This window comes from Macaca thibetana, chromosome 9 (genome assembly GCF_024542745.1).
Source record: "Macaca thibetana thibetana isolate TM-01 chromosome 9, ASM2454274v1, whole genome shotgun sequence".
NCBI lineage: Eukaryota > Metazoa > Chordata > Mammalia > Primates > Cercopithecidae > Macaca > Macaca thibetana.
Window position 1 is genome coordinate 21,710,302 of NC_065586.1, and position 12,700 is coordinate 21,723,001.

Genomic DNA, 12,700 nt, shown 5'->3' on the forward strand with positions numbered 1-12,700 from the left:
CTAATTCCACTTTTGGTGTTTCACGTTGATAGCTTGAAATCAGCCACGGTGGGAGAAATTAATACCACTAAAACTGGCAAATGTCACAAATCAAGGCTTTTTTTCCTCCTAAGAACCAATTAAAAAAAATTTACCAACACACTCATGGTATATTCTAGAATTGAGGGCTGGTTTAAAATTGGTTACGTTGTAAGAGAGTTGGAAAACTATCCTCTAAAAAAATCACTAATGACACGTAGAAAAAAAAATTTTTTTTTTTTTTTTTGGGACAGAGTCTCATTCTTACCCAGGGTGGAGTGCAATGGTGCTATCTCGGCTGGGGTTTCACCATGTAGACCAGGGTGGTTTTGAACTCCTGACCTCAGGTGATCCACCTATCTTGGCATCCCAAAGTGCTAAGATTACAGGCCACCATGCCCAGCCAAAAAATATTATCTTAAATGGTACTAGATTATAAAGTATATCGATTCTGGAATACTCCATAATACAAATAACAACTATCCTTATTAATAAAGAAGGATATGCCATTTATCTTTAACTGACTGCTATGACTTTGGGAGTTTAATTTTGGTTTGGGGGCCATTTTACTCGGAAATGAAGAGGGTTTGGCATAAGAGTAGAGTAAGAACCATTAAGAGTCCTTGTTGAATACTTTTCAGGACCATACTCTTAGTGCTAACACTTTTAAACAGGAAAAGAAAAGTCTTCCAAAACCACTAAATTTTTGTGTATATAGATAAATGTGAAACTAAGCAGGGCAGACATGTTTCTTGGAATTTTAGGGCTTTTCCAAGGTTCTACCTCATGGAGTGAGGAAGAAGCTGAGATGACGAGACTTTAGCCTCCCTCGTTTTGGCATTAACCAGAGAAGCTCTGCTTTTTGTATCATTCTTTAATATACTGGGGTTCTATGTAAAATGTCATTAGAAAAAAAAGTGTTCCTTTGTAGGAAGGTAGGAAGAAAAAAAGGGAGAGAGAGAAGAAGGAAATCAGCGTGTTAGGGAATATTAGGGGGTGTGTATGTATGCATCCATACCATCAGTACTTATAAAAGGTATGTTTGTTGGTGAAACCCCGTCTCTACTAAAAATACAAAAATTAGCTGGGCATGGTGGTACACGCCTGTAGTCCCAGCTACTCGGGAGGCTGAGGCAGGAGAATTGCTTGAACCTGGGAGATGGAGGTTGCAGTGAGCTGAGATTGCGCCACTGCACTCCAGGCTGGCGACAGAATGAGGCTCCGTCTCAAAAAAAAAAAGCCAAAAAAACAAAAAACCAAAAAACAGGTATGTTTGTGTGTGCACGTTCTGGGAGAAACAACTTTAGGTAAACTGGGTCTATTCATGTAAAAAAGATGAATGTCAACAAACATTAGTGCAATTCTTACTGAATTATATGTGTTGTTTATTTTACATATATAACCACATCTACCTAATTAAAAGTATTGGTATTTGAGATTGTTCTAAATTATAATTTAAAATTAAGAAGTATATAACCTAGGTTTTAAAGGGAACAAGAAAACAGCTGTAATTTTGGATCTTCACACAGTTATATGCATTAAAAATTTTTTTATGTGTTGCATCGTTTGTAAAGTAAGGGCAACATTATCTCTCAAAACAAAAAGAAACAGAACAGGCATTTTATAACAATGAATAAAATGAAAAGTCTCTGAGAAAGTAAATTTTTACACAGTAGAAAACACTGCTAGTTGGGACACTGCCTTCTCAAGATTAAAACCAAATGTCTTTCAAACTAAACAATTTTTCAATTTTGAAAAGGAAAAATAAATAATAAGTGCATTGATTTAAATGACCAGAATGCCATTTACTTTAAAAGACCTTTCTTTTTACCCGGAGCAAGCAAATCAATCAAATAGTAAAGAGGAAAGTACAATAATAACTGTAAGACAAGGTTTCATGGAAGATGAAATACTGGCTGTATACAAGATCTGTGTTCCACAGACTTTGTTTTCTTTGAGGTCTTCCAACCCAATACTAACCAGGTCCAGCTAGCTTAGCTTACAAAATCTGACAAGGGCACAGCCCATGGCAATAAGGATGCAGGATAGTGATTTTATTTCTTATTTTATTCATTGCAGCCCCAGGGAGACAGATAACGAGAACAGATATGAAATCCAGGTCTCCTACGTAAAACACTGCAGAACATTACCACTAGGTCACCAGGGGTGAAGAGGAAGAAAATATTTTATTTTAAAAGAGTTTATTTGTTATAATATTTATGGTGGAAAATTATTTGTTTTGGCTTACCTGATGAAATGAGAACCTTACTCTCATTAATCATAAATTTGAATGACTGTTTCCACAAAAAATTGTTTGGTATCTGCTTATTAGATTTAAAATGTTTAACTACATTGTTGTGGAAACTGAAAAAAACACTATCATCAACTTAACTCACAAAATGTCAGGCAGTTAAAAATCATCAGTTATAATTTTTAAAATTTCATCTAATCTTCCCACTACTTGGATATTTGTCATATTTCATTTATTCCTACCAAGTGTTGTAGGCACTGTCACTGATGAAAGCCCTGGCAAATTCTGGAGAATTTACCTACATTTGACTCTTCCAAGAACTTAAGAAGGTTAAGAAGTTCCTTCTTAAGGGAATGGCTTAATGCCTAACTTACTAATAATGCTGATTGAGCCATGTAAGATTCTTGACATTTGAATGTTTTTGCCCTAAAAAGTGGTTATTGCATATGACTAAATTAAACATAGCACAATGCCCCTGATACTCAAACTCCTATGTAAAATGAAGAAAATACTATACCTAAGATTCTTGTGAGGTTAAATGAGCCACTCCATGAGCACATAGGACAGTATCTAACACTCAAAATATGTTAAGAATGATGAAAATAATGATGAAAATTTTATATTTCCCCTATTTGACATGGAATCATCAGTAAAAATCAACAGAGTTTTCTATTATGGTATTTTTCTGGTATACTATGGTATAACTCCTATAGACATAGGCATAGGGGTTATACACAGACATACTAGCTCTGTCTATGGTCATTCACTGCCATGACATTTTACATCAACACTTTGTGAGATCTTTTAGATTATAAATACTGGACAAAACAAAAACTAGTCAGGGAAACTAACAGATAAACTCTTGGGAAAAAAGTCAACTTTTTTTTTTTTTTGAGACAGAGTCTGGCTTTGTTACGCAGGCTGGAGTACAGTGGCATGATCTCAGCTCACTGCAACCTCCACTTCCTGGGTTCAAGTGATTCTCCTGCCTCAGCTTCCCGAGTAGCTGGGATTACAGGCGTGTGCAACCACATCTGGCTAATTTTTGTATTTTTAGTAGAGATGGGGTTTCGCCATGTTGGCCAGGTTGGTCTCTAACTCCTGACCTAAAGTGATCCACCCACCTCAGCCTCCCAAAGTGCTAGGATTACAGGCATGAGCCACTGTGCCCGGCCAGAGTCAACTTCTAAATGCAAACAGCAGAAAGGGTAACTAGGATATATATTTATCTTCACTTTGGTTTATACTAATGAAAAGGAGAAAACAAACAAACAAACAAAAAAACTTAAGCAAACTTTGAAAACGATAGCAGATACCAAACAATGCGAGAATAAGAGAAAAACTTCATGTTTTAGGGTTTCTGAGTTTATAAAATGTTTTTAACACACATCTCTTATCTCTAAAATAGAAAGAGGAGATAATTTAATATTTTATAAGATACTAAATGGTAAGAAAACTAAAACCCAGATCATAAAAATAACAAATGGCAATGTTAAAACTAGAATCAGGACAGGCACGGTAGCTCATGCCTGTAATCCCAGCACTTTCGGAGACTGAGGCAGGCGGATCACGAGGTCAGGAGTTTGAGACCAGACGGACCAAAAACGGTGAAACCCCATCTGTACTAAAAAATACAAAAAATAAGCCAGGTGTGGTGGTGCGCACCTGTAATCCCAGCTACTTGGGAGGCTGAGGCAAGAGAATTGTTTGAAACCAGGAGGTGGGGGTTGCAGTGAGCCAAGATGGCGCCACTGCACTCCAGCCTGGGAGACACTGTGAGACTCTGCCTCAAAAAAAAACAAAAAAACCCCCAAAACTAGAATTGAAGTATTCCAACCGTTAGAGACCAGGATCTTGTCTCCCACTCTTCCCAAGATTATGCTCTCTCAGCAGAGGTCACTATGACTAATTGGGCGCTTGATTAACTTAACAAGTACTTACTGAGGGTCTAATGTGTGCACATTTCTATGGTAAGTTCAACCACAGAAACCACAGATACAAGTTCAATGAGAAAGAGAACACAGGCTTTGAAACAAAGGACTCTAAGAGAGCTAATGCTGCTTAATCACACAGTTCTATAGATAAAAACTCTAGTATGACCTCATTTAATTACATCTGCAAAGATCCTCTATTTCCAAATAAGGTCACATACTAAGGTAATGGGGGGTCAGGACTTCAACATGAATTTTAAGGAGATAAAATTAGCTCCTAACACAAAAGGCAGGAGGAAGACAGATGAGGTAAAGGTTCTAAACCCATTGCATTTTCTGGAAAAAGGCAAAGAAATTCAAACAAGGCTGTGGTAAATTTTTCACTAAAAATAAAATAAAATGAAAAGAGTATATAACTGCATCAATTTCATAGAAAGGAGAAATAAAATATTAAAAATTAATCCAAAAGAAAGCAAAAGAGGACACAGGAACAAATTTGAAACAAGAGGGATAAACAGCAAATCCTAATAGATTTAAACCCCAAATGTCAATATTAATACTATATATAAATGAATTTAATGCTTACCCCAAATTTCAAAAACAGTAATGTCAGAGGCATTTGAACCACTGCAACTCCATCTTAGGTAGGGGCTGGATAAAATGAGGCTGAGACCTACTGGGCTTCATTCCCAGATGGTTAAGGCATTCTAAGTCACAGGATGAGACAGAAACGAGGTTGGCACAAGACACAGGTCATAAAGACCTTGTTGATAAAACGGGTTGCAGTAAAGCTGCCGGCCAAAACCCACCAAAACCAAGATGGCGATGTGAGTGACCTCTGGTGGTCCTCACTGCTACACTCCAACCAGCGCCATGATAGTTTGCAAATGCCATGGTAATAAGGGAGGAGACCACGCCTCATATCATCTTATGCCCAATTTCTGCTTCCAGAGAAATATGTAAAAACTAAAAGGCAGAAATGAAATCCACAGGCAGAAAGCCCGGCACCACACCCTGGGCCTGGTAGTTAAAGATTGACCCCGACCTAATTGGTTATCTAAAGATTACAGATATTGTATAGAAATGCACTGTGAAAATCCCTATCTTGTTTTGTTCTGGTCTAATTACCGGTGCATAGAGCCCCCAGTCACGTACCCCCTGCTTGCTCAATCAATCACGACCCTCTCACACGCACCCCCCTTAGAGTTGTGAGCCCTTAAAAGGGACAGGAATTGCTCACTAGGGGAGCCTGCCACTTGAGACAGGAGTCTTGACAATGCCCCCGGCTGAATAAACCCCTTCCTTCTTTAATTTGGTGTCTGGGGAGTTTTGTCTGCAGCTTGTCCTGCTGTATTTCTTGTTTCCCTGACCGGGAAGTGAGGTGATTGGCGGATGGTCGAGGCAGCTCCTTAGGCAGCTTGAGCCTGCCCTGTGCAACATCCCTGTGGAGGACTCCGACCAGGCCAAGCAACAGATCCTGAGAGCGCTCCCAGGTAGGCATTTGTCCCGGTGGGACACCTCGCCAGAACAGTGTGTAGCAGGCCCCTGTGGAGGATCAACGCAGTGGCTGAACACTGGGAAGGAACTGGTACTTGGAGTCCATACATCTGAAACTTGGTAAGACTAGTCCTGAGAACTTGCCCACTCCATTTGAGTGGAAGCGTGGCCTGATCACCCACAGCATGCCTTTATCGGTGCTTTGGTTGGGTTTTGGTTTTGGTTTTGGTTTGGACTTGGTTTGAATTGACAGGACCGGTCTTGGGAACTTGCCTACTCCATTTGAGTGGAAGCGTGGCCTGATCACCCACGGTGTGCCTGTACTGGTATTTTGGTGTAGGTTTTTGCCTTGACTTGGGTTGCTTGATACTTTGGTTTTGGTTTTGACCTGGCTTAGATTTCTTGATACTCTGATTTTGGTTTTTGATTCTGGTTTGGAGTAAACTGTAAACGTGTGTGTGTGTGCCCTTTTTACCCATTCTTTGTTTTGTGGTGTGCATGTGGTGTGAGCGTGGTGTTTGTCTCAAGGAAACATGGGTCAGGCATAAAGTAAGCCTACCCCACTAGGAACTATGTTGAAAAATTTCAAAAAGGGATTTAAGGAAGACTATGGAGTCACCATGACACCAGGAAAACTTAGAACTTTGTGTGAGATAGACTGGCCAGCATTAGAGATGGGTTGGCCATCAGAAGGAAGCCTGGACAGGTCCCTTGTCTTGAAGGTATAGCACAGGGTAACCTGTAAGTCAGGGTACCCAGATCAGTTCCCATATATAGATTCTTGGTTATAGCTAGTTTTGAACCCCCCACAGTGGTTAAGAGGACAGGCAGCAGCAGTACTAGTAGCAAAGGGACAGTTAGTTAAGGAAGGTCCTCGCTCCACCCGCTGAGGGAAGTCGGCACCAAAAGTCCTGTTTGACCTAATACCAGAAGAATCATGGCAGGAACTGGTACCAGCAATACCCCCTCCTTATTGGAAGGAAGGGCTCCCCACCCCGGAGCTCACAGCACCTCCACCTCCACCAGATGACCACATCCCTAGACCACCCAGAGTAGACAAGAGAGGAAGTGAAACCATGGGAGAAACTCCTCCCTTGGCAGCCAGCTTACAGCCCAAGACTGGAATCCAAATGCCCCTGAGAGAGCAGCGATATACTGGAGTAGATGAGGATGGACACATGGTGGAAAGGCGTGCCTTTGTGTATCAACCTTTCACCTCTGCTGACCTCCTCAATTGGAAAAATAATACTCCATCTTACACTGAAAAGCCTCAAGCTTTAATTGACTTGCTCCAAACTATTATACAGACTCATAATCCTACTTGGGTTGACTGCCACCAGCTGCTCATGTACCTCTTTAATACAGATGAAAGGCGAAGGCTGCTCCAGGCAGTAACTAAGTGGCTAGAGGAGCATGTCCCAGCCAATTACCAAAACCCCCCAAAATATATAAGAATTCAACTGCCAGGAACAGACCCCCAGTGGGACCCGAACGAGGGACCAGACATGGAGAGGCTAAGATGGTACCGTGAGGCATTAATAGAAGGTCTAAAGAAAGGGGCTCAAAAGGTTACAAATGTAAATAAGGTCTCTGAGGTCATCCAAGGAAAAGAGAAGAGTCCAGTGCAATTCTATGAAAGACTGTGTAAGGCTTACTGTATGTACACTCCTTTTGATCCAGATAGTCTTGAAAATCAGTGCATGATTAACATGGCCTTAGTCAAAGCGCAGAAGATATCAGGAGAAAACTGCAGAAACAGGCTGGGTTTGTGGGTATGAACATCTCACAGTTACTGAAAATAGCCAATCAAGTGTTTGTGAATAGAGATGCAACAAGCCGCAGAGAAAGCCATCAGGAAGGTGAACACCAGGTTAGGTGAAACGCCGACTTACCGGCCGCGGCCATTAAGGGGATTTCCCTGAAAGGAGAGGGAAAGGGGGGTTCAGGGAAGAATACCCAGTCTAATCACCCATGCTTGCGACATAACCAATGTGCCTATTGTAAGGAAATAGGACATTGGAAAGGTAAGTGTCCCCAGCTGAAGGAAAAGCAAAGTGGTTCGGAACAAAAGACCTCAGATAAAGACGAGGGAGCTTTGTTCAATCTGGCTGAAGGGCTACTGGACTGAAAGGGACGGGGTTCAAGTGCCCCCAAGGAGCTCACGGTCAGGATTACAATTGGGGGCAAGGACATTAGGTTTTTGGTTGATACTGGTGCTGAACATTCAGTAGTGACCACCCCGGTAGCTCCCTTATCCAAGAAAATCATTGATATAATCGGAGCAACAGGAGTTTCCACTAAGCAGGCTTCCTCTCTACCACAGACCTGCTCGGTGGGGGGACATGAGATAGTTCACCAGTTCTTGTACATGCCTGGCTGTCCCTTGCCCTTGCGGGGAAGAGACTTGCTTAGCAAGCTAAGAGCCATCATCTCTTTTACAAAACAGGGTTCTTTACAGCTAAAGTTACCGGGAACAGGAGTTATCATGGCCCTTACGGTCCCCCGGGAAGAATTGAGACTTTTTCTAACCGAGCCAGGCCAAGACATAAAACCAGCTTTAGCTGAGTGACGGCCCTGAGTATGGGCAGAGGATAACCCTCCGAGACTGGTGGTCAACCAAGCCCCCGTACCCACAGAAGTTAAGCCTGGGGCCCAACCAATTAGACAAAAGCAGTATCTGGTTCCCAGAGAAGCTCTCGAAGGAATCCAGGTTCATCTCAGGTGCTTGAAAGCCTATTCCTTGCCAGTCTCCATGGAACACCCCCCTGCTGCCTGTCCCTAAGCCAGGGACCAAGGACTACTGGCCAGTACAGGACTTGCGCTTGGTCAACCAAGCTACAGTGACTCCGCACCCAACAGTTCCTAATCCTTACACTTTGTTAGGGCTGCTGCCGGCTGAGGACAGCTGGTTTACCTGTCTGGACTTAAAAGATGCCTTCTTTAGCATCAGAATAGCTCCTGAGAACCAGAAGCTGTTTGCCTTTCAGTGGGAAGATCCAGAGTCAGGTGTCACTACTCAGTACACTTGGACCCGGCTTCCCCAAGGGTTCAAGAACTCCCCTACCATCTTCGGGGAGGCCCTGATTCGAGACCTGCAAAAGTTTCCCGCTAAAGACCTAGGCTGCGTCTTGCTCCTGTACATGGACGACCTTCTGCTGGGACACTCCACGGCAGGCGGTTGCGCAAAAGGGACTGATGCCCTGCTTCGGCACCTGGAGGACTGTGGGTATAAGGTGTCCTAGAACAAAGCTTAGATCTGCAGATAGCAGGTACGCTACCTGGGATTCACTATTTGGAAAGGGGAGCGCAGCCTGGGGTCAGAAAGAAAGTAGGTCATCTGCAGCCTACTGGAACCTAAAACCAGAGGCAAGTAAGGGAATTTCTAGGAGCTGTAGGGTTTTGCAGATTATGGATTCCAAACTTTGCAGTACTAGCCAAACCTTTGTACGGGGTTACAAAGGGGGGTGACCGGGAGCCTTCTGATTGGGGGCCTCTACAACAGCAAGCATTTTGTAAGTTAAAGGAAAAACTTACGTTGGCCCCAGCCCTAGGGACTACCAGATTTGACAAAGCCCTTTACACTCCATGTGTCAGAAAGAGAAAAAATGGCAGTTGGAGTTTTTAACCCAGACTGTGGGGCCCTGGCCAAGGCCAGTGGCCTGTCTCTCAAAACAACTAGATGGGGTTTCCAAAGGCTGGCTACCACGTCTAAGGGCCCTGGCAGAAACAACCCTGTTAGCGCAAGAAGCAGATAAACTAACGCTTGGGCAAAACTGGAATATAAAGGCCCTCCATGCTGTGGTAACTTTGATGAATACCAAAGGACATCATTGGCTAACAAATGCTAGATTAACCAAGTACCAAAGCTTGCTATGTGAAAATCCCCACGTAACTACCGAAGTCTGTAACCCCCTAAATCCCACCACCCTGCTCCCAGTTCAGAGAGCCCGGTCGAGCATAACTGTGTAGAGGTGTTGGACTCAGTCTATTCTAGCAGACCTGACCTTCGGGACCAGCCAAGGGCATCAGTAGACTGGGAATTATATGTGGACGGGAGCAGCTTCGTTAACCCACAAGGAGAAAGATGTGCAGGATATGCAGTGGTAACTCTGGATACTGTCATTGAAGCCAAACTGTTGCCACAGGGTACTTCAGCCCAGAAGGCTGAGCTCATTGCTTTAACTCGGGCTCTAAAACTCATTGAAGGTAAGACGGTAAGCATTTACACTGATTCTCGATATGCCTTTCTAACCCTCCAAGTGCATGGAACATTATATACGGAAAAGGGTCTGTTAAACTCTGGGGGAAAGGACAAAAAATATCAACAAGAAATTCTACAATTATTGGAGGCAGTGTGGAAACCTTAGAGGGTGGCAGTCATGCACTGCAGGGGACATCAGTGAGCCTCCACCTCAGTGACCTTAGGAAACTCTCGAGCTGATTCAGAAGCTCGAAAAGCAACATCTACCCCTTAATGGGCATCAGTAGTAGCCCCCTTACTCCCTCAAACACCTGACCTGGTACCTACCTATTCTTTTTTTTTTTTTGAGACGGAGTCTGTCACCCAGGCTGAAGTGCAGTGGCGCGATCTTGGCTCACTGCAAGCTCCGCCTCTTGGGTTCACGCCATTCTCCTGCCTCAGCCTCCAAGTAGCTGGGACTACAGACGCCCACCACCTCACCCGGCTAATTTTTTTTTTTTTTTTGTATTTTTAGTAGAGACAGGGTTTCACCGTGTTAGCCAGGAGGATAGTCTCGATCTCTTGACCTCGTGATCCGCCCACCTCGGCCTCCCAAAGTGCTGGGATTACAGGCATGAGCCACCGTGTCCGGCCGGTACCTACCTATTCTAAGGAAGAAAAAGACTTCTTCCACGCAGAAGGGGGGCAAGTAATAAAAGGAGGATGGATCAGATTGCCAGATGGGAGGGTAGCTGTGCCACAGTTGCTAGGAGCCACAATCGTATTGGCTGTGCATGAAATCACTCATCTAGGTCAAGAGTCACTTGAAAAACTGTTAGGCCGGTACTTCTAGGTCTCACACTTGCTAGCCCTTGCCAAAGCAGTAGCACAATGGTGCGTTACTTGCTGACAGTACAATGCGAGGCAAGGCCCCACTGTTCCACCCGGCAGACAAGCTTATGGAACAGCTCCTTTAGAGGATCTTCAGGTGGATTTCACAGAAATGCCGAAATGTGGAGGTAACAAGTATTTGCTGGTTCTTGTGTGTACTTACTCTGGGTGGGTGCAGGCTTATCTAACAGGAACTGAAAAGACCTAAGAGGTAACCCGTGTGCTTCTCTGAGATCTTATTCCTAGGTTTGGACTGCCCTTACGAATCGGCTCAGACAACGGGCCGGCGTTTGTGGCTGACTTGGTATAGAAGACAGCAAAAGCACTAGGAATCACTTCGAAGCTACATGCCGCCTACCGACCTCAAAGTTCCGGAAAGGTGGAGCGAATGAATCGGACTGTCAAAAATAGTTTAGGGAAAGTACGTTGGGAAATAGGATTAAAGTGGATACAGGCCCTTCCTACAGTATTGTTTAAAATTAGATGCACTCCTTCTAAGAAAACAGGATACTCCCCTTATGAAATACTGTATCATAGGCCTCCTCCTATACTACGGGAGCTTCCAGGCCCTCCCTGGGAGTTAGGTGAAATTTAATTACAGCGACAGCTACAGGCTTTAGGAAAAATTACACAAACAATCTCAACTTGGGTAAATGAGAGGTGTCCCATCAGCTTATTCTCCCCAGTTCACCCTTTCTCTCCAGGTGATCGCATGTGGATCAAGGACTGGAATATAGCCCCTTTGTGGCCACGGTGGAAAGGACCTCAGACCGCCATCCTGACCACTCCCACAGCTGTAAAGGTAGAAGGAGTCCCAGCCTGGATCCACCACAGCCATGTGAAACCTGTAGCCGATGAAACCTGGGAGGCAAAGCTGAGCCTGGACAACCCCCACAAAGTGACTCTGAGGAGGACGACAAGCCCCACTCCAGTCACACCTGGAAGCTGACTGGTCTACGCACGGCCGAAGCATGGGAAGAATCATCGTGGGACTCATTTTCCTTATAATTTGGACTTGTATAGTAAAAACTTCCACTGATTTTCCCCACATGGAAGACTGCTCTCAGTGTATACATCAGGTTACCGAGGTAGGGCAACAAGTTAAAACAATCTTTCTGTTCTATAGTTACTATGAATGCCTAGGAACTTTAAAAGGAACATGTTTACATAATGACACAGTACAAGGTATGTGGCCCAGGAAATGACTGACCAGATGTGTGTTATGACCCCTCTGAGCCTCCCATGTCCACAGTTTTTGAAGTAAGATTAAGGACTGAAGACTGGTGGGGACTCATAAATGATACAAGTAAAGTATTAGCCAGAACAGAAGAAAAAGGGGTGCCCAAACGCATAATCTTGAAATTTGATGCCTGTGCCGTCAATAATAGCAATAAGTTAGGAAGAGGATGTGGCTCTTTTAGCTGGTAAAAAGGCTGTATGACTGAAAATAAGTACTTTTGTCATGAATTAGGACTGTGTGGAAATGAATGTGGATACTGGTCGTGTGTCATTTGGGCCACTTGGATAAAAACTGGAAAGGATCCAGGCCATCTTCAGCGAGGAAAAAATGGCTTTTCCTGTACTAAAGGACAATGTAACCCCTTAGAGCTAGTAATAACCAATCCCCTTGATCCTCACTGGAAAAAGGGGAGCTTGTGACCTTAGGAATCGATGGGGCCGGACTGGATCCTCGAGTAAATATCTTGGTTCGAGGAGAAGTTTACGAACCCTCTCCTGAACCAGTGTTTCAAACTTTCTATGATGAACTAAATGTACCAGTACCAGAAATTCCAGGAAAAACAAGAAATTTGTTTTTCCAATTAGCCAAGGATGTAGCACAGTCTCTCAATGTCACTTCATATTACGTATGTGGAGGAACTGTAATAAAAGATCAACGGCCATAGGAAGTCCGAGAATTAGTACCTACAGACC

General features: G+C 43.6%; 2 protein-coding genes across 2 annotated transcripts in view; one reads left to right on the forward strand and one right to left on the reverse strand.

Moving 5' to 3' along the window:
• DNAJC1 (DnaJ heat shock protein family (Hsp40) member C1) overlaps positions 1-12,700 on the reverse strand; it is a 248,270-nt gene that overhangs the window by 91,244 nt on the left and 144,326 nt on the right. The window lies entirely within an intron of this gene.
• COMMD3 (COMM domain containing 3) overlaps positions 4,433-12,700 on the forward strand; it is a 459,390-nt gene continuing 451,122 nt past the window's right edge. Inside the window, exon 1 of the mRNA XM_050804076.1 lies at positions 4,433-4,436. The gene's annotated coding sequence lies outside the window, so the exon portion shown is untranslated. The remainder of the gene's footprint in view (positions 4,437-12,700) is intronic.